The sequence below is a fragment of the Crinia signifera genome, chromosome 11, assembly GCF_055691185.1.
Source record: "Crinia signifera chromosome 11, ASM5569118v1, whole genome shotgun sequence".
Taxonomy (NCBI): Eukaryota; Metazoa; Chordata; class Amphibia; order Anura; family Myobatrachidae; genus Crinia; species Crinia signifera.
This window is the reverse complement of record NC_139227.1, coordinates 26747943-26773230: the sequence shown is the minus strand read 5'-3', so window position 1 is coordinate 26773230 and position 25288 is coordinate 26747943. Positions and strand designations below refer to the sequence as shown.

Below are 25288 nucleotides of genomic sequence, written 5' to 3'. Positions count from 1 at the left end.
GAGCGCTGCGATCCCCGCGAGGGGCGGCGGTACGCGTCCTCCGACCTTTTCATACCCCCACTATGCACGTCGGCGTGGAGTTGACACGGATTACTTTACATGTATTCCGCTTGCGCTCGCCACGCTTCGGGCTCGGTAGCTCGCTGCAATCACCATACTATCTAAAATCAACTCCACGCCAGCATGGATAGTGGGGGTATGAAACGTTTGGAGGATGCGTACCGCAGACCCTCGCGGGGCTCGCTGCTCTCACAATGCTTCGGGATGGTTTGGATACTGGGGGTTACATCTCATTGTAAGCACCCATCACATCTCATGGCATGGGTGCTTGTACAATTAAAAATCGCATCGCATCACATTTGCTGCCATGCGATGCTATGCGATATTTAATTGTACAAGCATCGCAACGCACGCATCGCACATCACTAAATAAGGTACACGATGCCATGCGATGGGCACCGTGCTAGGAAACAAGTACCGAATAAAGTATTGAGCAGACAAAGCGGCTGAGCTATTTTTGCCTTAATGGCTGATTCCATCATCCGGTGACTGTATGTTCTATTTCTTATCCTCAGGAGCTGTAGGAGGAATATTACATACAAGTTAGTATTACAGCCTTTGTTGTGTTACCTATAATTATATAATTACTAACACAAATAAACATGTATGATTGGTCATTTACTTTTACTTACTGGTCTGTATACTCCAATAATTGCTGAGACACAGCACATCTGACTCACGCATTTCACTTTGCATTTATGCCTGTGTAATCCCATTGTCGTGGTAGTATGTGTATATATATATATATATATATATATATATATATATATATATATATGTGTGTATATATATATATATATATATATATATATATATATATATATATATATATATATATATATATATATATATATAGCAGGTGTGGTCCCGGCACTCACTGATAATTTATGCTTGCAAAGTCCGGTGCCTTCCGCGACGCACTGACAATTCAGCGAGTCCTTAATACCAGCATATTCGGCGGCACTCGGTCACAATAAAGAAACACACGGAACGCCAAATGACGCCACCGTTTCAATGTTTAGTACATTTTCGTCAGGGCAGCAATTTACAATACAAAACTCACCATTCTTGTAGTGCTCTCCTTCACCAGAACATCCCCCTGGGCGGCATCCGGCTGTTGCTGGGGTCGCACCCGGAAGTCATCACCCTGTGCACCCATCACCACCATATTGCTTAAGGGAAAAAGTCACAAATACATATTAATACAAGTACTGGCAAGATGTTATCACATATCATGACCTGTATATACGAATATTGTTATAAAAAACACTGCAGCCCCATAGTAACTTTCATTTAACCCTAATGGACTTAGCGAATCAAGCAGAAATATCCATTTAGCCTCTTTTTGTAAGAGTAGCTTGGATCTGTTCCCACCACGCACAAGAGGGGGGACATGATCCACTATCATATGCTTTAATGCGGTGGGGGAATGTCCCACCTCCGCATAGTGCCTTGCTACTGGTTGGTTGCTGGTACCAGCTAAGATGGCAGATCTGATTGCCAATCTGTGCTGCCTCTATGGGCTGCTGCAGCCCATAAAAACATGTCCTTGGCATGCGCAGTATCTAGGACATTACTGCGCATGTGACGGTCCTGAATCCTTGAATAAGCTTCTATGGACTGCTGCCAAAGCAGCCCATAGAGACTGGGGGCCATTACCAAAGAAGCTACTGTGCATGCACCATTCCCACGACCGTGATGGGACCAGCAGTGGGGACCAGCAGGCACCGGCGGTGGTGGTGACCAGCAGGCACCAGTGGTGACCAGCAGCGGAGGGAGGTGCCGGCATTGCGGCCAGCGGCAGCACCCCTCCTCCAAAGAGGTAAGAGCCGCCACTGCTCAGCAGGGCCGGCGCTACCACTAGGCACCTGGAGGGCGGCAGTTCGCCCCTCACCCCCAGCATGGAGGGTTAGCGAACTGTGTAAAAAACTTGCGGCGCCGGCGTCGCTGCAGTGCTGGAGCGGGCAGGGGTGTCCGTGCCGCGGGGGTACCTGCGGCGCTGTCATTGTGTTCAAAGCTGGCGGCGGCCGGCGGGGTCCCTGCAGTGAATAGAAAATAACTAGCGCTTCCCGCGCCACCGCGCGCATAGCGCTAGTTATTTTCTATTCATTGCAGGGACCCCGCCGGCCGCCGCCAGCTTTATACACAATGACAGCACCGCAGGTACCCCCCGGCACGGACACACCTGCCCGCTCCAGCACTGCAGGGACGCCGGCGCCGCAAGTTTTTTACACAGGTAACAACACCGCCCCCCACCCCCGGCACTGGGGCGCCCCCATACCGACTCGCCTGGGGTGCTCCGGTGCCTTGCACAAGGCCCTGCTGCTCAGTGATGTCATAATGAACCATGAATCTTGGCACAACCCATATAATCCTCTGCCCCAACTGCGTGCAGACAACAGATAATCCTTAAACCTGACTTCAGCAATGCATATTAAATATAAAGCATTCATGACAAAAAAAAGTCAATAAGTAACGGAATATTCTACAGCAGTCACTTACAATGAAAACATGTGCTTAATTTTCTCTCTCCTGCTACTTTCAAAAAACACTTTTAGCAATAACTATACATAATGACTCTTATTTAGTGTTTTGTATAAATTCTTCTCCTGCTAGTAACTCAGCAACAACAAATTCAAGTGCCTGCACCTATGTTTATTACAAATCATCCCAAAACATATTTTACTTCCAGTTTTATTTTTTAATGGCACAAAATCAGCAGGGAGTAAAAGAAGTTATGCAGCTTGCTGTGAGAGGAGCGCACACTAGATTGCATTCGGTGGCGGCACCGAACAGAATACCAAATAATATTACGGGAAAAAATAAAAAATAGAAGTGGTCGGGGAGGACAAAGGCTGACTGGTAAAGTACCGCAAGGTAATAGGTGCGCTAGAATGTAGAATTAGACATTCCACTAATATCTATCTATCCAAATATATGTATAAATATATATAATAAATAGATATGAATATATATATATATATATATATATATATATATATATATATATATATATATGTAGATTTAAAGTTTGTATGGGCCCCACCAATTGGTGAAAAAAATTATATAGCACATGTTACTTTGACAGTGAAGGTGGCCGCTCTCAGCTCTGGGCCCCATAGCAGCTGCACTCCCTGCACATATGGTGGTTATGTACCTGTATATAACATATGTATCTGTGACAGGGAAGGTCGGGCCCCTCTAAGCTGTAAGCCCCATAGCAGCTGCACCCCCTCTCAGTTCTGGGCCCCATAGCAGCTGCACCCCCTGCACCTATGGTGGCTACACCCTGTATATAACATATGTAACTGTGACAGGGAAGGTGGCCCCTCTCAGCTCTGGGCCCCATAGCAGCTGGCCCCATAGCAGCTGCACTCCCTGCACCTATGGTAGCTATACCCCTGTATATAACACATGTAACTGTGACAGGGAAGGTGGCTCCTCTCAGCTCTGGCTCCATAGCAGCTGCACCCCCTGCACCTATGGTAGCTACACCCCTGTATATAACACATGTAACTGTGACAGGGAAGGTGGCCCCTCTCAGCTCTGGGCCCATAGCAGCTGCACCCCCTGCACCTATGGTAGCTACACCCCTGTATATAACACATGTAACTGTGACAGGGAAGGTGGCCCCTCTCAGCTCTGGGCCCCATAGCAGCTGCACCCCCTGCACCTATGGTAGCTACACCCCTGTATATAACACATGTAACTGTGACAGGGAAGGTGGCCCCTCTCAGCTCTGGGCCCATAGCAGCTGCACCCCCTGCACCTATGGTAGCTACACCCTGTATATAACACATGTAACTGTGACAGGGAAGGTGGCTCCTTTCAGCTCTGGGCCCATAGCAGCTGCACTCCCTGCACCTATGGTGGCTACACCCTGTATATAACATATGTAACTGTGACAGGGAAGGTGGCCCCTCTCAGCTCTGGGCCCCATAGCAGCTGCACTCACTGCACCTATGGTAGCTACGCCCCTGTATATAACACATGTAACTGTGACAGGGAAGGTGGCCCCTCTCAGCTCTGGCTCCATAGCAGCTGCACCCCCTGCACCTATGGTAGCTACTCCCCTGTATATAACACATGTAACTGTGACAGGGAAGGTGGCCCCTCTCAGCTCTGGGCCCCATACCCGCTGTACTCCCTGCACCTATAGTAGCTACACCCCTGTATATAACACATGTAACTGCGACAGGGAAGGTGGCTCCTCTCAGCCCCCTGCACCTATGGTATCTACTCCCCAGGCTATCAGCATTTAGGAGAAAATAATCTGCATTATTTGGCAGAGGTATATAAATTCAGAGCTAAATTTACTAAGAGTGGAGTTCTGTTAAGATGGGATGTTGCCAGTGCCGGTGCAAGGCGCCGGAGCGCCCTAGGCGGGGGGGCACCCCGGTGCTCACCCGCTCCACGGGTATAACTACTCACCCCCCTTCAGGAGGAGCTTGGGTCTAGCTCAGCGGAGGTCTGGCTTAGCAGGCAGGAGGGAGGCCTCGCAGTTCAGTCCCGGCGCAGTGTGACTGACATCTTCCTCCACCGGCACCGTGTACAGCCGCTCAGCCGGGCAGCGCTGAGCACTTGGCTCACCCTCAGACGCTGCCCGGCTGAGTGGCTGTAAGTGGTGCGGGTGAAGGAAAATGTCAGTTAACATGCACCGGGGTCCGGGACTGAACTGCACACAGCGCAGCGAGCCCTCCCTCCTGCCCGCTAAGCCAGACCTCCAGCTCTCCCTCCTGCCCTGCTCCCAACTACCGCCCCCCAGTGGCTGGCGCCCTAGGCAAATGCCTAACACTGCCTAGTGGTGGCGCCGGCCCTGGATGTTACCCATAACATTTAGCAATCAGATACTATCTATTATCTTCTAGAAGGTGAAAAATAAATAAGCATAATCTGATTGGATGTGATGATCAACATCCCATCTTCAATAGAAGTCCCATCTTAGTAAATCTACCTCCAAACCGTTTTATAAAGTCTATATTTATTTGGTATTATTAGCTGGCTTGATAGGTGGCATAGCGAGGCGGTATAGAGAGAGAAATCAGGAGCAGGAAACCGAATTACGGACATGACGGAAAGCCACAAGAATGTAGCCATCTACTGAATAAGGCAATTTAGACTGTCCACATTTACACACATCTATCCCCTGCCTGTCATCATATCTACAATACACCCACTTTCACATGAGAGCGTTGCTTAAATGATCACATTATATATAATTAAAGTAAGTCTCAAAGTGCCGTAGTCTGAGAAGAACTGAAATGATGGTGGACAAAGCAGCGTCTGCCTTTTGTCATTGTGTAAGATTTGTCTCTATTTTATTTATAGCACGTCTCCGCTCTCCCCGCTACAACATATAAATGCATTATTATATTAAAAAAACAAATGTGACAGGTTCTCTTTAAACGCACTCAGACTATCACACTCTCATTTATCTGTGTTGGAGGTGAAATAAATGACATATATATTGCCCAATATGTTCCAGCGTTGTCAGTATATTGATTGAGTCTTTGCCGATGCATTTTCATTTACAAGAGAGAGAATTTGTATCCTACACAATGCCATAGATACGGTTGCTATAAAAGGAGAATAAAAAGGAAACAAAACTATTTCAACTGATATAAACCACTTTCACATCGCAGTTGCCGGGTCCGTCATGTTCATATTTAAGCTGACCATGCGCTTGTCCGATTTGTCTACCTGATTCTGATAGATTGGGCTGAGAAATAGGGTGAAAAGTAACCAAATCGCGGGTCTACAGATCTGATCCGATGTGTTGTCCCATGCGCATTGGATCGAACGCTAATCCATTGATTATTGCAATAGTCTCCTTATTGGCCTTCCCCAATACAGACTCTCACCACTACAGTCCATCTTGAATGCAGCTGCAAGGCTAATCTTCCTAGCCAGACGTTCATCGTCTGCAAAGCTACTCTGTCAGTCACTTCATTGGCTGCCTGTATTCTACCGTATTCAATACAAAATTATTTTACTTACACACAGCCATAAACCAGGGGTTCCCAATCTTTTTCGAATCACGGCACCCTAGAGTATCAGAATTTTTCCATGGCACCCCTAGGCCCAAAAATATATATAGAAAATTAAGTAGATTGTGTTTATATTCGTTTCTTAAGTTCATTTATATAGTAAAGGGCAGGATTTGCTTCTGATTGTACACATATTTATGATTGACAGACACCAGCACTGGTTTTGTCCATAAATAATTCTTCATAAATAATTTGAATTGGTCCTGGACCACCAACCCATGGCACCCCTGCAAGTGTCCCGAGGCACCCCAGGGAGCCACGGCACACAGTTTGGGAACCACTGCCATAAACCAAACTACACCAACATACATCTCTTCTCTTATCTCAAAATATCTTCAAACCCGACCTCTACGCTCCTCACAAGATCTGCGTCTCTCATCCACACTCATTACTCGCTCCCATTCCCGACTGCAGGACTTTCTTCGGGCTGCACCCACTCTGTGGAATGCCCTCCCAAGCACAATAAGACTCCCCTCCAGTCTCCAAACCTATAAGCGTTCCCTAAAAACTCATCTCTTCAGGCAAGCGTATTAAATTCCAGAACAGGTCACGGAACCTTGCATTCTGGTGGAATCGCAATAAAGAATACAGTATCTATCCTTATGTATCAATGCCTATTTCCCTATAGATTGTAAGCTTGCGAGCAGGGCCCTCCTACCTTTTGACTGTCTGTAAATACCCAGTTTGTTGTATCACTGTCTCCTTTTGTAAAGCGCAATGGAATATGCTGCGATATATAAGAAACTGTTAATAAATAAATAAAATAAATAATAATAAGTCAGAGATCGAACCTGCTTGCACGTCCGACCTCCGTCTAGGACAACCTCCAATGGGAATGCATATGATATATGGCATGCAAAAGGACCACATGCGATATATCATAAGCAATCATGCCCGGAGGGTTTAAGGGGGATCGACTGCAACTTCTCCAGGAATGAAGTCGCAGTACTGTATGGGGGGGCTTCAGCCTTCTTATAACCCGGGTCGAATTTCCGTGTTGGTCGACCCGGGTTATTAGGTTTGGTACAGATGGAGCAGCTCAAATGAGAGCTGCTCCTTCTGTACCAAACCCGGGATAGCATCGCCAACCGCCGTTTTCCGCCATCCGACAGAAGGGGCCTCGCGTGCACAAGATGCCTTCTCCCCACTGCTCCGCCATCGCCGCCCACAGCCCCCTGCAGCCCCCACTAACCCTGCCCGTCTCCACTTCAGGGATCTGCTTCCAGGTGCTGTGCTGATGGAGACGTACATGCATGTAAGAAACTCGCGCGGCCCTCTCAGATGGAGCACCTGTCTACCAGCCTGTGCCAGCTCAGGAGATCTGGCGATTCCTCTGGCTGGCTGACAGGCGCTCCATCTGTACTTTCACACCACAACTCGACCCGAGTCGACCAGGCAGCAACCAGGCAATAAAAAGCGGTGATGTTGCCCATAGCAACCAATCAGATTCTGTCTATCATTTTCTAGGATGCAATTGTGAAATAATAGATGTAATTTGATTGGATGCTATGGAAAACATCTCCTCTTTTCATTTTTAGTAAATTCACCCCTAATATCCCAACAAATACAATAATTGCACCCATCACCTGGGTCGCCTGGGAGCTGTCCGAGTGCTGAAGCTGTCACATCTCCCTACAAGGGGGTGACTAACTGCAGTGGGAAGAGCAGGACAGATGATAATTGCAGGATGCTTCCATGTTGGCTGGTTTTCCAACACAAGAGTACAGTTATTCCTTGAAATATAATAATATCTTTCCAGTACTAATTAGTTTTCTCAAAATTCACAGTATCATGGTTATTGTGGATATGGTCACTAGGTAGACTCAATTAAAGTCAACATACATTGGGTCCACCACTGAAGGTCGACACCTGAAATAGGTTGAGATGGCTATGGTTGACAGGGTTGGAAGGTCGACAGAAGCATTAGGTCAAATGTAAAGCGCAACGGAATCTGCTGCGCTGTATAAGAAACTGTAAATAAATAAATTAGGTCGGCAATGGGAGCCGACTTGTGCCGACAGGCGGTATTTCATACCCTACCATCCACTAAGGCATGGAGGAACCTTAGAAACCTTAGGTGCTCCTTAAAAAATACCTTTATTAAACTCCTCTCCAGGCTTCTCCTGGATAAAAGACTAAGCAGGAGGCGGAGCACGATGGACACATCATTAGGCCATTCCCACATAGCGTCAAAATGCGGCAATTTTCAGGGTTACAAAAGGAAGCGGTAAAGCTAAATAATGCAAATAAGCATCAGTGAGCCTGACGGAGCAACTACTCCCCAATGTTTTCTCCCACATCCTCCCTGCTTCACTAGGAAATCGGATGCAGGAGATCTGGGCACTCTTACAGGGTGGGGGCAGAGCCAAATTTCCCATTAGGCACGTGAGGCACGTGCCTAGGGGCGGCACATGTTTGGGGGCGGCACTTGGATGCCTTTGATAGTACTCTCAGCCCAAAATGTACCAGTAACTGCAAAATATCCACTGTACTGTACTATATTCCATCTTAAATAGAGTGTAAATCAATAAATAATCAATAATCAATCAAAATAATACAATTAGGCGGGGGGGGCACGAACATTATTGTTGTGCCTAGGGGCGCCCTCATCCCTAAATCCGCCCCTGGGTGGGGGGACTACCCCAAAAACTGTGATGCTCCCGCAACTTCCGGTAGAGTGAGTACATCATACTTACCTACTTTCTGCCTGCCCTTTCTGGGAGTGGGCAGCTAGCTCAAGGGGGGCGGGGCAGCTGGGAGTGAAAAGGGGTGGGGCGGGGTGGTGCCACATGAGTGGCTATTTGTTTGGGGGCGTGGTCAGAGCGATCGATCCATTTTAGCCATGCTCCCCAACGTGCAATGCCGTTTTTAAGGCATTGCACTGCGATGGGTGGGTCTATAACGTCGCAATTTGCGTCATTTGACCCGCTGACCCCCCCGCTGAGGGGGGGTTGCAGGAGCCAGGCGGCTTTCCAGGAGGGTTGTCCTTCTTTCCGGGGGGCCGGGAGGGGTCCCGAGTTCCATTCCGGCAGGGTAGGCAACCCTGGAGTACATGCACCACAATAACTTACATTTATCTACCACAAATAGTCTTTAACAAGCACTTTCCAACTTTTATTCCACAGTTTTGCTTCACACTGGGCAAAGTCTGTGTCGCTGTTGTTAGGGGGAACGTACAATGTGTACATAAAGCAATTTCCAGAAGCGGTATAACAACACAACACAAAAATACAATTTTGAAACCGCTCGGTGGTGTTCCAATTTCCTGTGTAGACCTGGCTACTGCAGTATATTTTTCTGTCTCCTGCTTTAACCAAGTTACCTAATGTATGCACAGTGTGAAATGCTTCTAAATGAGTTCGACTTTATTGAATTATGATTTCCAGCAGTCACTAATAACAAAATTCAAATTACTTTAGCAGACAAAGATTTTTGGAGTGCTGTGAATTAACTGACTTTGTAAGAGGACATGAAGAGCCACGCACAGTGTGCATGGTAATCGGGAAGCTCTCAATGAAATACTTCAAACCATTAATTAGGTATCTTAAAAAAAAAATCATTAAAACCAACATGCTAGAATGGCTGATGCGAATCCCGGGCTGAAACATTGATACGGTAATTCTCTGATTCCGTAAATTGCTATGCAGGTGGGTTGTTGTTTTTATAGCAAAAGGAAGAAAAAAGATGTATTAAAAACAAAAGTTATAGCTATAAATTTGTAACCAAATGAAAGAATAATTCATACATTTTATATAATGCAGATGAATGGTATAAAAACTAAAGGTCGACGTGTAAAAGGTCGACAGGGTCACATGGTCGACATTAAATAGGTCAACAGGGTCAAAATGTCGACCTGAAAAAAAGTAGGCGGCTGACATGGTCGACATGAGTTTTTCGGGAATTTTGTTTTTTTAACCGGTTTGTTCTTACTTCCCCATCCATGTCGGCATAAAGAACGTAATAGTGTGCCGAGCACAGCGATCCATGCGAGGGTATGCGTTACACTAATTGGGGGCTCGTGTCGACAGTTGTAAGTTGTAAAATTGTAAGAAACTCATGCTGACCTTTTCATTTGTATACCTTTTACATGTCAATTTTTTCACCCTGTCGACCTATTGCAAGTCGGCCTTTTGGATTAGACCTATTGACTGTCTATCTAGACACTCTCTAATAATTCACAGCCTTGCAAAACAGGACACCATACGATGTCCATGTCGACTTGTGTCGACATTTGGGACAAAAAAATTGAAAAACTCAACCTTTTGACTGTTGACCTTCCCATTGTCAACCTAATGCTTGTGTCAACCTTCCGTCCCTGTCGATCTTAGTCATGTTGACCTATTCCAGGTGTCGACCTAAGCCATGTCGACATAATGTAGCCTAGGGGTTGACCCTATGACCCATACCCTACAGACCTCCTAACTGTCCCGAATTTCACTGGACCATCCTGCTTTCTTTCTTTTTTTTGGGGGGGGGGGGGGGGCGGCAGCATTGTCCTGCGCTGGGGAAGGGGGGGTGTTGGGAGTCCCCTCTGCTACTGCGGGGAATAGATGATGTGCGTATGTGCACCGTGTCTTTCACTGCAGAGAGGGGGTGGGGGCATGGGCAGCAGCTCTCACAGTGACCCTTACCATGTTCCAGCAATGGCAAAAATGTGGGGTATGTTTGTGGCCTCAAGGGAGTGCCAGGGACTTAGGCTATGGCCCCTGACCAGTAGGCCACTCCCCTAATTTCATGTATGTTTTTATGTGCTGGAAATGTGAATACAGCTGTCTGCAAAAGCAGCAATAAAAAAATATAATTGTATTTACTTCTTGTAAGGCCGACATGCTGTCTTTATACTGGTACTTTAACCAATGTTGTTGGCGCTGTATTTGCCTTTTCTTACCCTTTCTTCAAAGTAAAGGAGACAAGAACACAAAAGAAAAAATTACATGAGTAGAACATCTGCAGCGACCTTTATGGTTGTACCATGGGGAGGGATTTTGGGGAAGAGTACCTGTGCACTAGCACCTCTTTCTTGATATATGTTAACAACAATCAAAGAAGAGACAATGTAATTTATCCACAATTATTGAATGTGTGAGTACCTTGGTGAGTGAAGTGGAGGTGCTCCCCTGAGAGTAAATATTAGTATGAGGTAGAGGAAAGAGAAGCACTCTCTTTTTTGGGGGGCACACTTTATAAAACGTAACGTTTAATTATTCATTTTTAAAACATATTTAATAATTAGATAATTGCAGAAACACATATATGACATACACAGGACACATACAAACATATAAATCGAATGATACTTATGAACACATTAAATCTTTGATCATTCAACAGATAATACATTTTTTTAACTAATCAATTAATCTAAAATTGTCAAGGACTGTCACTCAGATAGTGATCCCCTATATGATAAATGTGTGGTGAACCGCGAATATTCTATATTGAAATCTTTTTATAAAGATTGTACATAGGCAAATAGGGCCTTATTCTAGTTAACTCTTTCTGACAAAATCCTTCTTAGATGGACAAAACCATGTGCACTGAAGGGGGGCAGATGTAAAATGTGCAGAGAGAATTAGATTTGGGTGAGTTATTTTGTTTCTGTGCAGGGTAAATACTGGCTGCTTTATTTCTACACTGCAATATAGATCTCACTTTGCAGTAAAACCCCACCCAAATCTAATTCTCTCTGCACAAGTAAAATCTGCTCCACCTGCAGTGCACATGGTTTTGTCCATCTAAGAAGGATTTTGTCAGAAAGAGTGAACTAGAATAAGGGCCATAGTGTGTACAGAATTCTGTGAGAAAAAAACTGTATTTTGTATCATTTTCTCTCCAAAAGAACGGTATATAATTTCAACTTATAATGATGACTATGGTGCCATCTAGTGGAGAAACACTAGAGAAAAAAGAAAAATCTTTAGATCAGGTAAGGAAGAAGAATAACCTTTATGGTGTAATGTTTGCCAGAATGCGGGGGAATAAAACCATACCTCTCAACATTAGCCAAACTTGTAGAGGGACGCTGTACTATACTCGTGATGCTACCCATTTTTTCCACTGTGGGGGAATGACCAGCGGCTCTGTGCCCCCAACCCCTCTGCCTTCAGGAATAGATTATGTGCACATGCGCACAGCGTCCATTCACGGGTGACAGGGGGACTCCCAACTGCCACCCCGAGAGACAGTCCCACAAAAAGCAGGACAGTTGGGAGGCATGATAAAATGGATCCCTCTGACGATACTGCTGCATTGCCCACATTTCAGAAAATGGCCCATTATAAGTGGCCCCAGGAATGGTGATGCTATTGTTGGAGGTTCCATGTCTGAGATCACGCCTGCCCTTATATACAATAAGTATTTCTGGTGTATTGTGACACCTCCACGGATGCACATCGGAGGAATCTCCACAGTGACAGGATAATGCATTATTAATCTATACCAATGCTTACCAATAATAACATGTGACACACTGTATTTCCATTCTGTACTGCTTATACAATACCTTCTAGTTATTTAATGCCGACATGGTGGAATTGCTTTCAGTCATCAGTGTACATTTTACTCTCTGGTAATTCAACAGTGGTATCAAGAAACTGTATGTCAGAAAATGCACATGTAATTTGTACGGTGACTGGATGGTAGGCCACATGCACAATACGGGCCTGCTTATTGTATCTCCTCTCCAGGACAAGCCCAGAGAAGAGACTCTCCGAGGAACTACTAGGAGCAGGGACGAGCTTGACGTCATCAAGCCCAGCCTTCATTACAGTAAATGCCACGTTTCCTGGCTCTTCGGGGGAGGGTCTAAAAATGATTTGCATCTTTTTAATCCCCTCACCGAATAGCTGTGAATCATGGCATTTTACCTGCAGAGACAGATACTGTGGGGAGAGGGCTTGTGGGAGGCTAGCTGACCCTTCCAGGATGGCTTGAAAGGAAACCCAATTTTTGTGAGCCTCCTGGCCGTTCCGGTAGGTTGACATTGACAAAGGGTCTACATGCACTATGTTAAATAGACAAAAGGTCAACCCAATCAAAAAGTTGACATGGCAGTGGAAAAATTGACAAAAATGTTTAGGATTTTTCTCATTTACCGAAATTTTATCATCCAAAATGACCTTGGGGAGAATAGGATTATACAGTCACAAGTACTTGATTTACTAATTAATGTGATATTCTGGCCTACCCAAAGCTTTCTGACTCCATATCATCCTAGAAAAAGTTTACGATGAAGAAAACTGTATGAAAGTAGATAATATTTACCCAAGTGCCAAGTGAATTTGTCAAAATAGGTGTGAAAATTGCCAAGAAAACATTTGTATTCATCACAATAATCTTTTTTTACGCAATGTTTTTTATTTGAATTTATATAACAAATGTGAGAGACGCTGGAATTTTTAGTGGTTATTTTAAACACCTCTCACTGAGATGTTAGCACTCAAAGGGTAAAAGTGCATTTAGATGCTCCATCAAGTGCTATATTTCATCCATAAAGTATCAGAATTAAGAAATAAGATGTGCGCATTATTGTAGTTACAAGAGTTCATAAAAATATGGTTATCACCTATCATTTCACTTTTGTAACTGCTGGCACGGTGCACAGGACATAAATATCCATGCGTTAGAGACAAGTAATAAATACAATCTTACGTATTACAGTAAATGCAATAAATTGTTATGACAGTGCGATATATGAAGAGACTGAATATGTTGCATTTACGTTTCACTAAAATGCATATTTTAAGGTTACCTACCAAAAGAAAAGAAGAGGAATTATTGCCGGTCAGATATAACCATCTCTTTATTCACTTACATTTATCTCAAGGTTACAAGGTCACCGCCTTTTAGATATAAAACAAAAAAAAAGACTCAATTTGAAATGGTAACCTCAAATCCAAAAGGTAGCGTCTTGAAATAACGGCAGCTTAAACTGCGCACTCTGAGCTGAGAAGAAACGTACTAAGAGGCACAGGGCAAAAAAGAGCGAAACTCACATTATAATGCAGACAGCTAATCCAGTTTTATTTCTACAGCTATCATTACAGTAAACCATCTTTAAATTCAATCTTCTGGCCAGTTATTCCATAATTCATCACGGAGAGAAATATTTGGGGACAATGAATGTATCGCTGGCACTTTAAACTGTGACCCTGTCTGCCATAACTGCCAAGATAAGAAGAAGATATGAATGGGTACTTCATTGGGATATTAAACTTTCTGGAATCGGAAAGGAATTATGATTCAGAGGAGCTTACACGTGGGTACATTGTTCCTAAACTAGGCTGTCTGGCTTCCTGCGGCATTGTGAGGGAAAGCTGACAATAACAAAAGGTGACATTATGCAATTCACTCTTTCAACTTATACAAATAAATAGGTTTCAAAATTATTCAAATGGATTCAAGTTTTTACTTTGTTTTATTTTGAAACTTTTTGTGTGTGAAGCGAAACTTTTTGGACTTAATGAAAAACAATATAAACCAGCATCGGTGCTTCCTATATGACATAATCGCCTACTTTTGAAAACTAGTTTCAGGGGGATTATAGTTGGTAGTAGAATTTTGCACAGCGCCCCATTGAGGGGGCGTGTCATGCTCCACCCAAAGGGCGTGTCTAGTTTCATATATGGAGAGATTGTGAACGTGGCACCTAGAAGCGTGGCTGTGTACTGCTACATCTGAGAGGAATCTAGTAAAATGACTTATATCCAAATGTAGATGACCCCTAAAGCAGTTGGTAAGAGCTACTATAATTGCTAAAGTGCTGGGAAATGGTGCTGATGATTCATATATGTAAATGTATCTATCTCTCATTCCTTTCCCCCCCCCAAAATGTAACATTGTAATGTGGGCTAGGTGAAATGAGGGAGATTGCTAGACTAATGAGGGAGAGAGGGAGATTGCTGCTATGTCAGGGAGTCTCCTGCAGAATGCAGGAGGGGAGGTAACTATGATGTAACAGTGTAATGTGGGCTAGGTGACATGGGGGAGATTGCTCGACTAATAAGAGAGAGAGGGAGATTGCTGCCATTTCAGGGAGTCTCCTGCAGCATGCATGAGGGTAGGCAACTATGCTATATGAACAATACTTTGTTCTCAGGGGGTAGGATGGAAGGATGGAAAGGTACACGTATAAAATAATGCGTTTATCAAAATGACGGTTATAAGGTATAGTCATACTAAGTTATCAGTGGCGTAAGTTTGTACCAGTTGCCCGGAGGCAAACTGAATATTGGTGCCGCCCACACACACACACACCCAAAAACACATATATGTATACAAGTATATAAAATAACAATATAGAAATTATTTCTATAAATCTTGTAACATTGCTTCACATTTATTCACTTTATCATTTATTTTAAACAAATAAATTTTTTAGCAGTCAGACCATGGATTGGAACCTGTGACCTGTCTCACTGGAGACAGACAACTTACTGACAGAGCTATTTGCTACTGTGCCATGAGCCTACAGATGTTGACCAAGTATAATTGTTACTTCAAAACCATTACTATTAGGCAGAGCTGTGTTGAGTAGTAACTTCATACAGCTAGAATTGGCACACTTCCAATGCATGAGCAAATAGCTCAATGTGTAAGGTATCTGTTTCTAGTGGGTTCTAATACAGGTTGTGACACTTGTTTAAAATAAAGATAGTGCAACGTCTAAAGTCCCCAATACATTATTGCAGACTAGTCCAAATGATTTCCCCGGCCGCTCCCTGGGAGGGCTCTCACACAATTAGGCACTTGATGTGCCAACTTTTGCATGTGATAAATCAGGGATTGCAGGCGGAGAGAGCTGGAAGTACAAGTTGGCAGAGAGCCAGACAGGGGAGCCATGAGATGAGCTGTATAAAAAAAACCCCATACAAATGAATGGAAGGTCGCTGATTGGCTGATCTCAGCCAATCAGCGACCTCCCATTAATTTGAAATGCTTTTTTTCTGTAGCACGTCTCTCGACTCCCCTATCCAGCTCTCCGTGAACCCCGCCACCCGGCTCCACCACCTGCCTATGTGCGTCCACTCGCCACCTCTCTGCATCTCCGCCTCTCTTTGTCCCCCCCACCGGTTACCAGCATCCCCCCACCCGGCTCCGGGCTGCACATAAGATGACTCCATTGCCTCCCAGGATTTTGCCTCCGTTAGTTAGAAATATAATTCTGAAACACATTTAAATTTGGAACAGAGATATTTGATGAGACACAGGGGAAGTTGTTTATGTTCTATGGGATCAACATCGGAGGTTGTGGGTGGGCAATTTAACTGGTCTTTAAAGAACCATGGGACAATTTTGATAAATGTAATAATTGTACTTTATTTAAAATGCTTTTGCCATAAATTTGTCCATTAGTACTGAAGCCCCTTGCTGGCTTGCTGCGCTCGCATATATATACCAAATAACTGCTGCTACCGGTGAAAAATATGTTTGTCCCACACTGACTTGTAACAGAAAATAATTGTACTTGTAGTAGCTTGTATAATAAATTGGGCATTTTCTAAACTTTTTATGTCTCACTACTATAATAACACAACAAATCGGAGAGGTCACTTTAAAATCAAAATGGCAGCCATCAGTCAGCCAAGCTCAGACTGAGGATCTGTTGCATGTCCGTATTAATTACAGTGTTTTAAACAAGTCTATTTCTTGTGTTTTATTACTCATAGTAGAAAAAAAATCTCAATTACTTAAAAGTGAAAATCTTTAGACCCCCTGGGTGACTAAAGTAATAGATCAAGGTGGGGCTGTAGTTGTAGTTTATCTAGACTTTAGTAAAGCTTTTGACACTGTCCCACATCGCAGACTGTTAAATAAACTTGAAAGCTTGGGATTGGATTCTAAGATAGTTGAATGGATAAGAGCGTGGTTGCAGGACAGAAAACAGAGAGTTGTAGTAAACGGAGTACAGTCAAAGGAGGGAAAGGTTACAAGTGGAGTACCCCAGGGATCTGTACTTGGACCGGTGCTTTTTAATATCTTTATTGGTGATATTGCAAATGGAATTGAGGGTAAAATGTGCCTTTTTGCAGATGACACAAAGGTATGCAACAGGGTAGACACACCAGGAGGGGTAAAACAAATGATTGAGGATCTAGGTAGATTAGAGGAATGCATGGCAACTACAGTTTAATGCCAAAAAATGCAAAATCATGCACTTGGGTCTCAGAAATCCAAAGACTAAATATAGTATAAATGGCACTATAATGGAAACTACTGAGGAAGAGAGGGATCTAGGTGTCACTATTTCAGGGGACTTAAAAGCAGGTAGGCAATGTAACAAAGCAATGAAGAAGGCAAGTCAGATGCTTGATTGCATAGGGAGAGGTATCAGCAGTAGAAAGAAAGAAGTAATAATGCCACTGTATAGGTCATTGGTACAACCTCACCTAGAGTATTGTGTTCAGTTCTGGAGGCCATATCTCCAGAAGGATCTAAATACATTAGAGACTGTACAAAGAAGGGCAACTAAAATGGTGCATGGCCTACATCACAAAACGTACCAGGAAAGACTAAAAGATCTTAATATGTATTCTTTAGAGCAGAGAAGGGAAAGGGGGGACACGATAGAAACTTTCAAATATATCAAGGGCTTTAACAAGGTACAAGTGGGAGACATTCTTCACAGGAAGAGGAGTAACAGAACACGAGGACATGCACTGAAACTAGAGGGATGAAGATTCAGGATAAATGTGAGGAAGAATTACTTCACAGAAAGAGTAGTAGATAAGTGGAATAGCCTACCATCAGAGGTGGTAGACGCAAATACATTAGTACAATTTAAACATGCTTGGGATAGGCATATGGATATCATTACAAAAAATAAGGATCAAATATGGTTTGAGGTAACATGTTTAAAAAAGGGGCAGACTAGATGGGCCAAGTGGTTCTTATCTGCCGTCAAATTCTATGTTTCTATGTTTCTACGCTGAGCCGAGGTATCGCATGGTGCCTTACTTCCGATACCTCTGCAACTACCCACGAGAGCCAGGCTAGGATGTGTACGCCACATCAAATGTGGTCCTTTTGCATATGATGAATATGGATTTGACAAATCCTTGTGGCAGCCATGACGATCTCAGGATCCTATACAATGTGCACAGAATCGGGCCTTGGATCAGAATCGGAAATAAATGATGCCACTTTTTACACGATTTATCGGACTGATGGGTCGAAATCCTGTGAAAAAGGGCCATATCACACTAGTTTATGGGCACCTTTATGCAGGACAGGCTGTCACCTTCACATAATGCATCACCTCTAGTCATCGAGCGCTTAGCCCAAAATTCAAGGGATATGGTCAATCGGTGAACCCTATTTAGGTCAACATGCATTGGGTCTTAGGTTGACACCTGAAATAGGTCGACACGACTAAGGTCAACAGGGTTGGAAGGCCGACGCAGGCATTAAGTAAAAAATGGCAAGGTCAACAGTCAAAAAGTTGATACAACTTTTTCACTTTTTTTTGAGCCAACATGTGCCGACAGGCAGTGTTTCATGCCCTGCCGTCCACTACAGCATGGCGGGAGAATAAAATAGTGACTGAAACATAGTGAGCACTATGGTACATTTTGAGGGTGTCCATGTCGACCGTTTCGACATTCGGTAAAAAAAAAAAAAACTTTAAAAAAGCATCTCGACCTTTTGAATGTCGACCTTCCCATTCTTGACCTAATGCTTGTGTCGACATTCCAACCCTGTCGACCTTAGGCATGTCAACCTATTTCAGGTGTCAACCTAAGCCCTGTTGACCTTCATTGGTCGACCGAATGACCCATAACCGAATTCAAAGCTTGACAAATGACTCTCCCATTGATGATTCTATGAATAGTATTTTCTGTTGTTATTTTAGTGTTGGTGCTGCCATTTTAAGATACTCCCCCCCCCCCCCCCCTTCCCCCATACGGTAGAAAAAAATATATAAATATATATAAAAAAAAAAAAAAGGGACCATATAAAATAAATAATGAATGAAAGGCGGAAAGAGCACTTTACATATCGTGTAATACTGGTGTATTCAGAGTCTCTGTTCTTTACCTGCCTCAGTCAAAAATATTGTCGTAAATGTAATTTCAGTTATGTAAATTCCCTTCTCAGATCACATTCAGAATAAAATTAAGGCTCACGGTTTGTTTTCAAAATACATACAATGTAGATGTGTTGGAATGAGAATTCCTAATGCCCCATCCTATCAGACAAATTATTTTTTAGTTAATAACTTAAGTATACTGTTAGTGAAATTACAAGTCGCTTATGACACAATAAATATACAACAAAAGTTGCCCCATGAATTATTCAATCTCCTGACTGCAAGTGAAGAGGGAACGAGCACTATGAGAAGGTGATTAGCATCTGAAAAGAAACCCATTTCAAGCTGAAACAATCACTGTCACCTACATCTGAAGCTGCCTGGTGCTGCTCGAAAAAATAAGAAGGCAAGAAAAAAATATCATTAAAGTCTTTGCAGACTCTATAAAAGCATTAAGTATTTGATTTACATTAAAGACATTTGTTATATTTTTTTAACTGTCTTCTCCAACTGAAAAATATATCCTCTTCAATAAATGCTTAATGTGCATTAAAACAATTTAAGTTCAGTAAAAGTGATGAATCAGAAAGAGAATAAAACTTATATGCCCCTCCCTCTTCCACGCATTTATAGAATTCTGTGGTATTTAGTTACTGTCGTCCATCCACTCCTTGCCTATTTATCTTCCGTAAAGGGGCTGTTATAATGGGTATAATGGCTACTGCCTTGATGCTACTGGCTTCAGGGGAGACGGTCGCTAGGTAAACACTATGAAGGTCAAAATATATTAGGTTGGCTACGAAACGTCATTGTGGCAAAGGGAAGGTCAACAGTCAAATGGTTGACGTTCATTTTTTACATTTTTTGGAGTTGAGTTTTGCCGACTGGCGGTATTTCATACCCTACCATCCACTAGGGCGTGGAGGGAGAATATAATAGCGTGCTGAGCGCAGCGAGCCATGTGAGGGGACGCGGTACACTGGTACGGTGTCCATGTCGACTTACACCAAAATACGGGACAAAAAATGTGAAAAACCCACGTTGACCTTTTGATTGACCTTCCCATTGTCAACCTAATGCTTGTGTCAACCTTCCAACCAATTTTTTTCATGTTTTCGCCTAAGCCCTGTTGACTTTTAGTGGCCCACCTAATGTATTCCCACCCAGGCCTATATATGTGAAATTTGTATGTTCTAACCATCCTTTTGTGAGTTTCCTCCATGGGCTTTTGTTTCCCATCACACTCCAAAATCATAAGATGGTTCCAAGGATTCAAATAAGTGATTTGTACAGACATTGGTGGGTATTCAATCCTGGATCATGACTGTCGGTCTGTCTCGACAGCCAGGACCCTGGCACGTTTTTGTTTTGCTCGACCGCATATCGCCCGTCGGGATTCAATTTCCCGCCTGCCGATCGACGAAAAGGGGTCATGTCCGTGTAAACAGATGTGGATTGTCGAGATTTGGCCACGATCGCAATAATTCATGGCCGTTCTCGGCAAAACGTGTCCTACAGCTTTTAAAGTCAGGCCCGTTCTGTCGATTTGCCTCTTCAATGTTGTCGGGTAAGACAGCATTGAATAGGCGCCCGCCGCTATTTCCCCCATTGGAAATAGTTGCAGGGATTGAGTTATTATGTGTGATAAAATATGGATCTTCCAGTATAATCGTGACACAAAATGCCAGTCCATGCACTGGAAAACACCAACATAACCAAGAATTAAGAAAGAACGATAAAGCAAATCAAAATTTAGAGCCATGTTTTCTTTGATATCAAGGTTGTAATTGTACCAGAAGGTGCAACAGTGAATCAAAATTACTACAAAAATTTAGAAACGTAGCTGGAAAGAACCATGAGGAATAGGCCAGAGTTGTTGAACAATGGTTTCATCCTCTATCACAGGGCTGGGCAATTGTGGCCCTCCAGATGTTGAGGAACTACATATCCCAGGATGCTTTGCATTAGTTTTGCTATGTGGCCATGCTGAAACTGATGCCAGGCATGCTGGGATGTGTAGTTCCTCAACATCTGGAGGGCCGCAATTGTCCAGCCCTGCTCTATCAAGACAACACACCAGCCACACAGATGTCTCTGAGAAGAAGCTTTTGGCTGAGAAACAGAGATGAGTTCTAGAACACCTTCCATAATCTCCGGCCCTAGCAATGTGGTACTTCTTTCTTTGCCTTAATGTCAATCTGTACTATAGGGAACCCATTTCACATCAGTTACTGAGGTAAAAAAGAAAACGACAGAGCTCTTGAGACTGCTGAAAGATACTGAGCTACAGCGCGGCTTTGACCAATGGAATATAAGAATGCAGCTGTGTGCGGTTGCAGAAGGGGAGTACATAGAAGGGAACGGGGCATAAAATGTATACAATATAAATAAACGTAAATGATAGAATCAGTCTTGTTATTTAATAGCCACACCTCATATATGTTAATAAATAAATGTAAAAGTACTTGTGTTTTCTAATCACTGCCACCTTTAGATTATTGGGAGGATGGTCATAAACCGTGGTTGAAATCCAGAGATATTTGGATTGAATGAACCACTCATATTTCTAATTAGCTATGTAGACTTGATGGGAAGAACAATGATGACGATCTCTGCTCTACTATGACTAAACTTTACACCTTTCATTTATTAGCTTATAGATAATCATTTGTAACTTCTTGTACTATATTTTATGGCTTTCTTGGCTTATTTTCAAACCGTCTTTACATCATCAAACATTGTTTTTTTATGGACTTTACTGATGGATCTGATACAAGTCTGTGATCTATATATTTAACAGAGTCCATGTAGAGCACAGCGGAAAAGTGAGGTTTCAAAGGTCTACAAATTAAGACGACTGATCGATGATTTAAAATATGGCTGAAATTACAAGAAAAGCAAAAGTTCCAGGAGTTTTTTTTTAAACTCAGTATTTTACCTTAAATACGGTTTTGAAGTTCATTTTTAAATTCTTGTCTGTGAGATCACAGTGTACTTAATGGAGGTTGTGAGGCTTAGCTGTGAGTATAAATAACCAAACTCAGAGGAACCCTTTATGGGCATAAAACAGATTTACTAGATTTACCAGGCTCATGGCCTGTTTAGTCCAACTCAGGGTTCTCATGGGTGCCAAGAGAGGTGGGGAGAAGGAACCAATTACCTGGGTCCAGGTCTGATGTAAGGGCCCAGTGGGGCCACGGTTACCTAGCAGCAGCAGTTGTAGCAGTTTTTCTCAACCCACCACCTGTTGCTGTGTGCTGGGCTGCAGTGTGGCCAGGGAGGTGCTTAAAGTGCTATTTTGTGCTTTATTTGGTACTCTTTACCTAGATTTTGATCGTGGGCATCGTTAGTAAAAAATCGCGGCCATCGCGGGCATTGAATGCACTAAAAAATCGGGTGCGATGTGACCGACGCGATGCCCGCGATTTCCCATAGGGAACAATGTTAAATGTCCCAATTGACCTGATTTTCCTGTTCAATGTCTCAATTGACCCAATTTTTCCATAGGAAACAATGTTAAATGGCCCACAGAGGCCAAATAGGCACCCTGAAGTGTGAAATGGCCCCCACAATTGTTAACGCCACCCCACGATCAACGTGAACCCGAAGCGTGGCGAGCGCAGCTGTACGCGTCCTACGACCTTTTCATACCCCCACTATCCACGTCGGCGTGGAGTTGAGAATAGAAAGTGTGGCGCGCGCAGCGAGCCACCGAGCCCGAAGCGCGGCGAGCGCAGCGAGCCCCGCGAGGGGACGCGGACAGCTGTGAAGCCCGCGAGGGGACGCGGATACCTGTGAAGGTATCCGCGTCCCCTCGCCACGCTTCGGGCTCGCCACACTTTCTATTCTCAACTCCACGCCGACGTGGATAGTGGGGGTATGAAAAGGTCGTAGGACGCGTACTGCCGCCCCTCGCGGGCTCGCTACGCTCGCCACGCTTCGGGTTGACGTTGATCGTGGGGTGGCGTTAACAATTTTGGGGGCCATTTCACACTTCAGGGTGCCTATTTGGCCTCTGTGGCCCATTTAACATTGTTTCCTATGGAAAAATCGGGTCAATTGAGACATTGAACAGGAAAATCGGGTCAATTGGGACATTTAACATTGTTCCCTATGGGAAATCGCGGACATCGCGTCGGTCGCATCGCACCCGATTTTTTAGTGCATTCAATGCCCGCAATGGCCGCGATGGGCGCCCTTCTAGGTAAAGAGTACCCTTTATTTTATTCTAAGGGTGCACGGCCACGCCTCCCCTGGGTCCGACCAGGCTCTCTACTGCCCTGCTCATGTACACAAGCCCCTTTGAACTTACTTCCAATCAGAGGTCCTATAGCAATGGTGTCTACCCCCAAGCACTTATAGCCTTCAGCTATGCCCCTGCCAGCTCTTATCTGCTTTACATTATGCCCCTCCAAGCTCAGCTCACGGATCAATCTCATATTAAAGGATTGGGCTATGGATGCAGATCTGTCAAACATAAAACAGAGAAAAGAGCTTCATGTATAATGCTGTGCTCATGAACTATGCTGTGTTTTTCAAAGTCACCACGACTTCAGTGGTTTTGTGGCGCTGGATTTAAATGATAGGTTTATATTTAAATTATCTTATTTGGCCGGAGCTAGCAACCCCCGCATCATATGACCTGCCCTATAGCACAACAAACTTTCCTGGGATCAGATGAGGTAGGAGGTGGGGTCACATCACATGGTCTCTCTCTTTCATCCTTGGGAAAATACTGTGCGATTCTTGCTTACTTCACTACAGCAAGCTTGCGGACTGGCAGCCAACCAGGAACTACCATGTGTGTGTGTGTGCTGGGGGGGGGGGGGGGGGATATCCTATTTTTCCAGTCCCGGGTCTCGCAATTTCTGATGGCAACTATGTTTGTTTGTTTGTTATGGCTTGTTACACTTGTTTATCTTACATTATAAGACTTAATGATATGTTATTACATGTTGGTATCTGGATTTGATTAAATCCCCCCAAAAAAATCATGCCACAATAATAATAGAATCAGAAAACTACAATGTACATAAATAAAATTCCGGTACAAAATTATAACTACACTGCTCAAAAAAAGAAAGGGAACACTAACATAACACATCCTAGATCTGAATGAATTAAATATTCTTATCAAATACTTTGTTCATTACATAGTTGAATGTGCTGACAACACATTAACCCATGGAGGTCTGGATTTGGAGTCACACTGACAATTAAAGTGGAAAAACACACTACAGGCTGATCCAACTTTGATGTAATGTCCTTAAAACAAGTCAAAATGAGGCTCAGTAGTGTGTGTGTCCTCCACGTGCCTGTATGACCTCCCTACAATGCCTGGGCATGCTCCTGATGAGGTGGCAGATGGTCTCCTGAGGGATTTCCTCCCAGATCTGGACTAAAGCATCCGCCAACTCTTGGACAGTCTGTGGCGTTGGTGGATGGAGCGAGACATGATGTCACAGATTTGCTCAATTGGATTCAGGTCTGGGGAATGGGTGGGCCAATCAATAGCATCAATGCCTTTGTCTTGCAGGAATTGCTGACACACTCCAGCCACATGAGGTCTAGCATTGTCTTTCATTAGGAGGAACCCAGGGCCAACCGCACCAGCATATGGTCTCACAAGGGGTCTGAGGATCTCATCGTGGTACCTAATGGTAGTCAGGCTACTTCTGGCGAGCACATGGAGGGCAACCAAAAGAAATGCCACCCCACACCATTACTGACCCACTGCCAAACCGGTCATGCTGGAGGATGTTGCAGGCAGCAGAACGTTCTCCTGACTCTGTCACGTCTGTCACATGTGCTCAGTGTGAACCTGCTTTCATCTGTGAAGAGCACAGGGCTCCATAGGGCGAATTTGCCAATCTTGGTGTTCTCTGGCAAATGCCAAGCGTCCTGCATGGTGTTGGGCTGTAAGCACAACCCCCAGCTGTGGACGTCGGGCCCTCATACCACCCTCATGGAGTCTGTTTCTGACTGTTTGAGTAGACACATGCAAATTTGTGGCCTGCTGGAGGTCATTTTGCAGGGCTCTGGCAATGCTCCTCCTGTTCCTCCTTGCACAAAGGCGGAAGTAGCAGTCCTGCTGCTGGGTTGTTGCCCTCCTACGGCCTCCTCCATGTATTGGCCTGTCTCCTGGTAGCCTCTC

General features: G+C 44.0%; 1 long non-coding RNA gene across 1 annotated transcript in view; it reads right to left on the bottom strand.

Moving 5' to 3' along the window:
* Positions 1 to 464: 464 nt before the first annotated feature.
* LOC146045955 (uncharacterized) overlaps positions 465 to 25288 on the bottom strand; it is a 35542-nt gene continuing 10718 nt past the window's right edge. The window contains exons 2-3 of the long non-coding RNA XR_014465693.1: positions 1124 to 1232; positions 465 to 578 (exon numbers count right to left, since the gene is read on the bottom strand). This is a non-coding gene — a long non-coding RNA (uncharacterized LOC146045955). The remainder of the gene's footprint in view (positions 579 to 1123; positions 1233 to 25288) is intronic.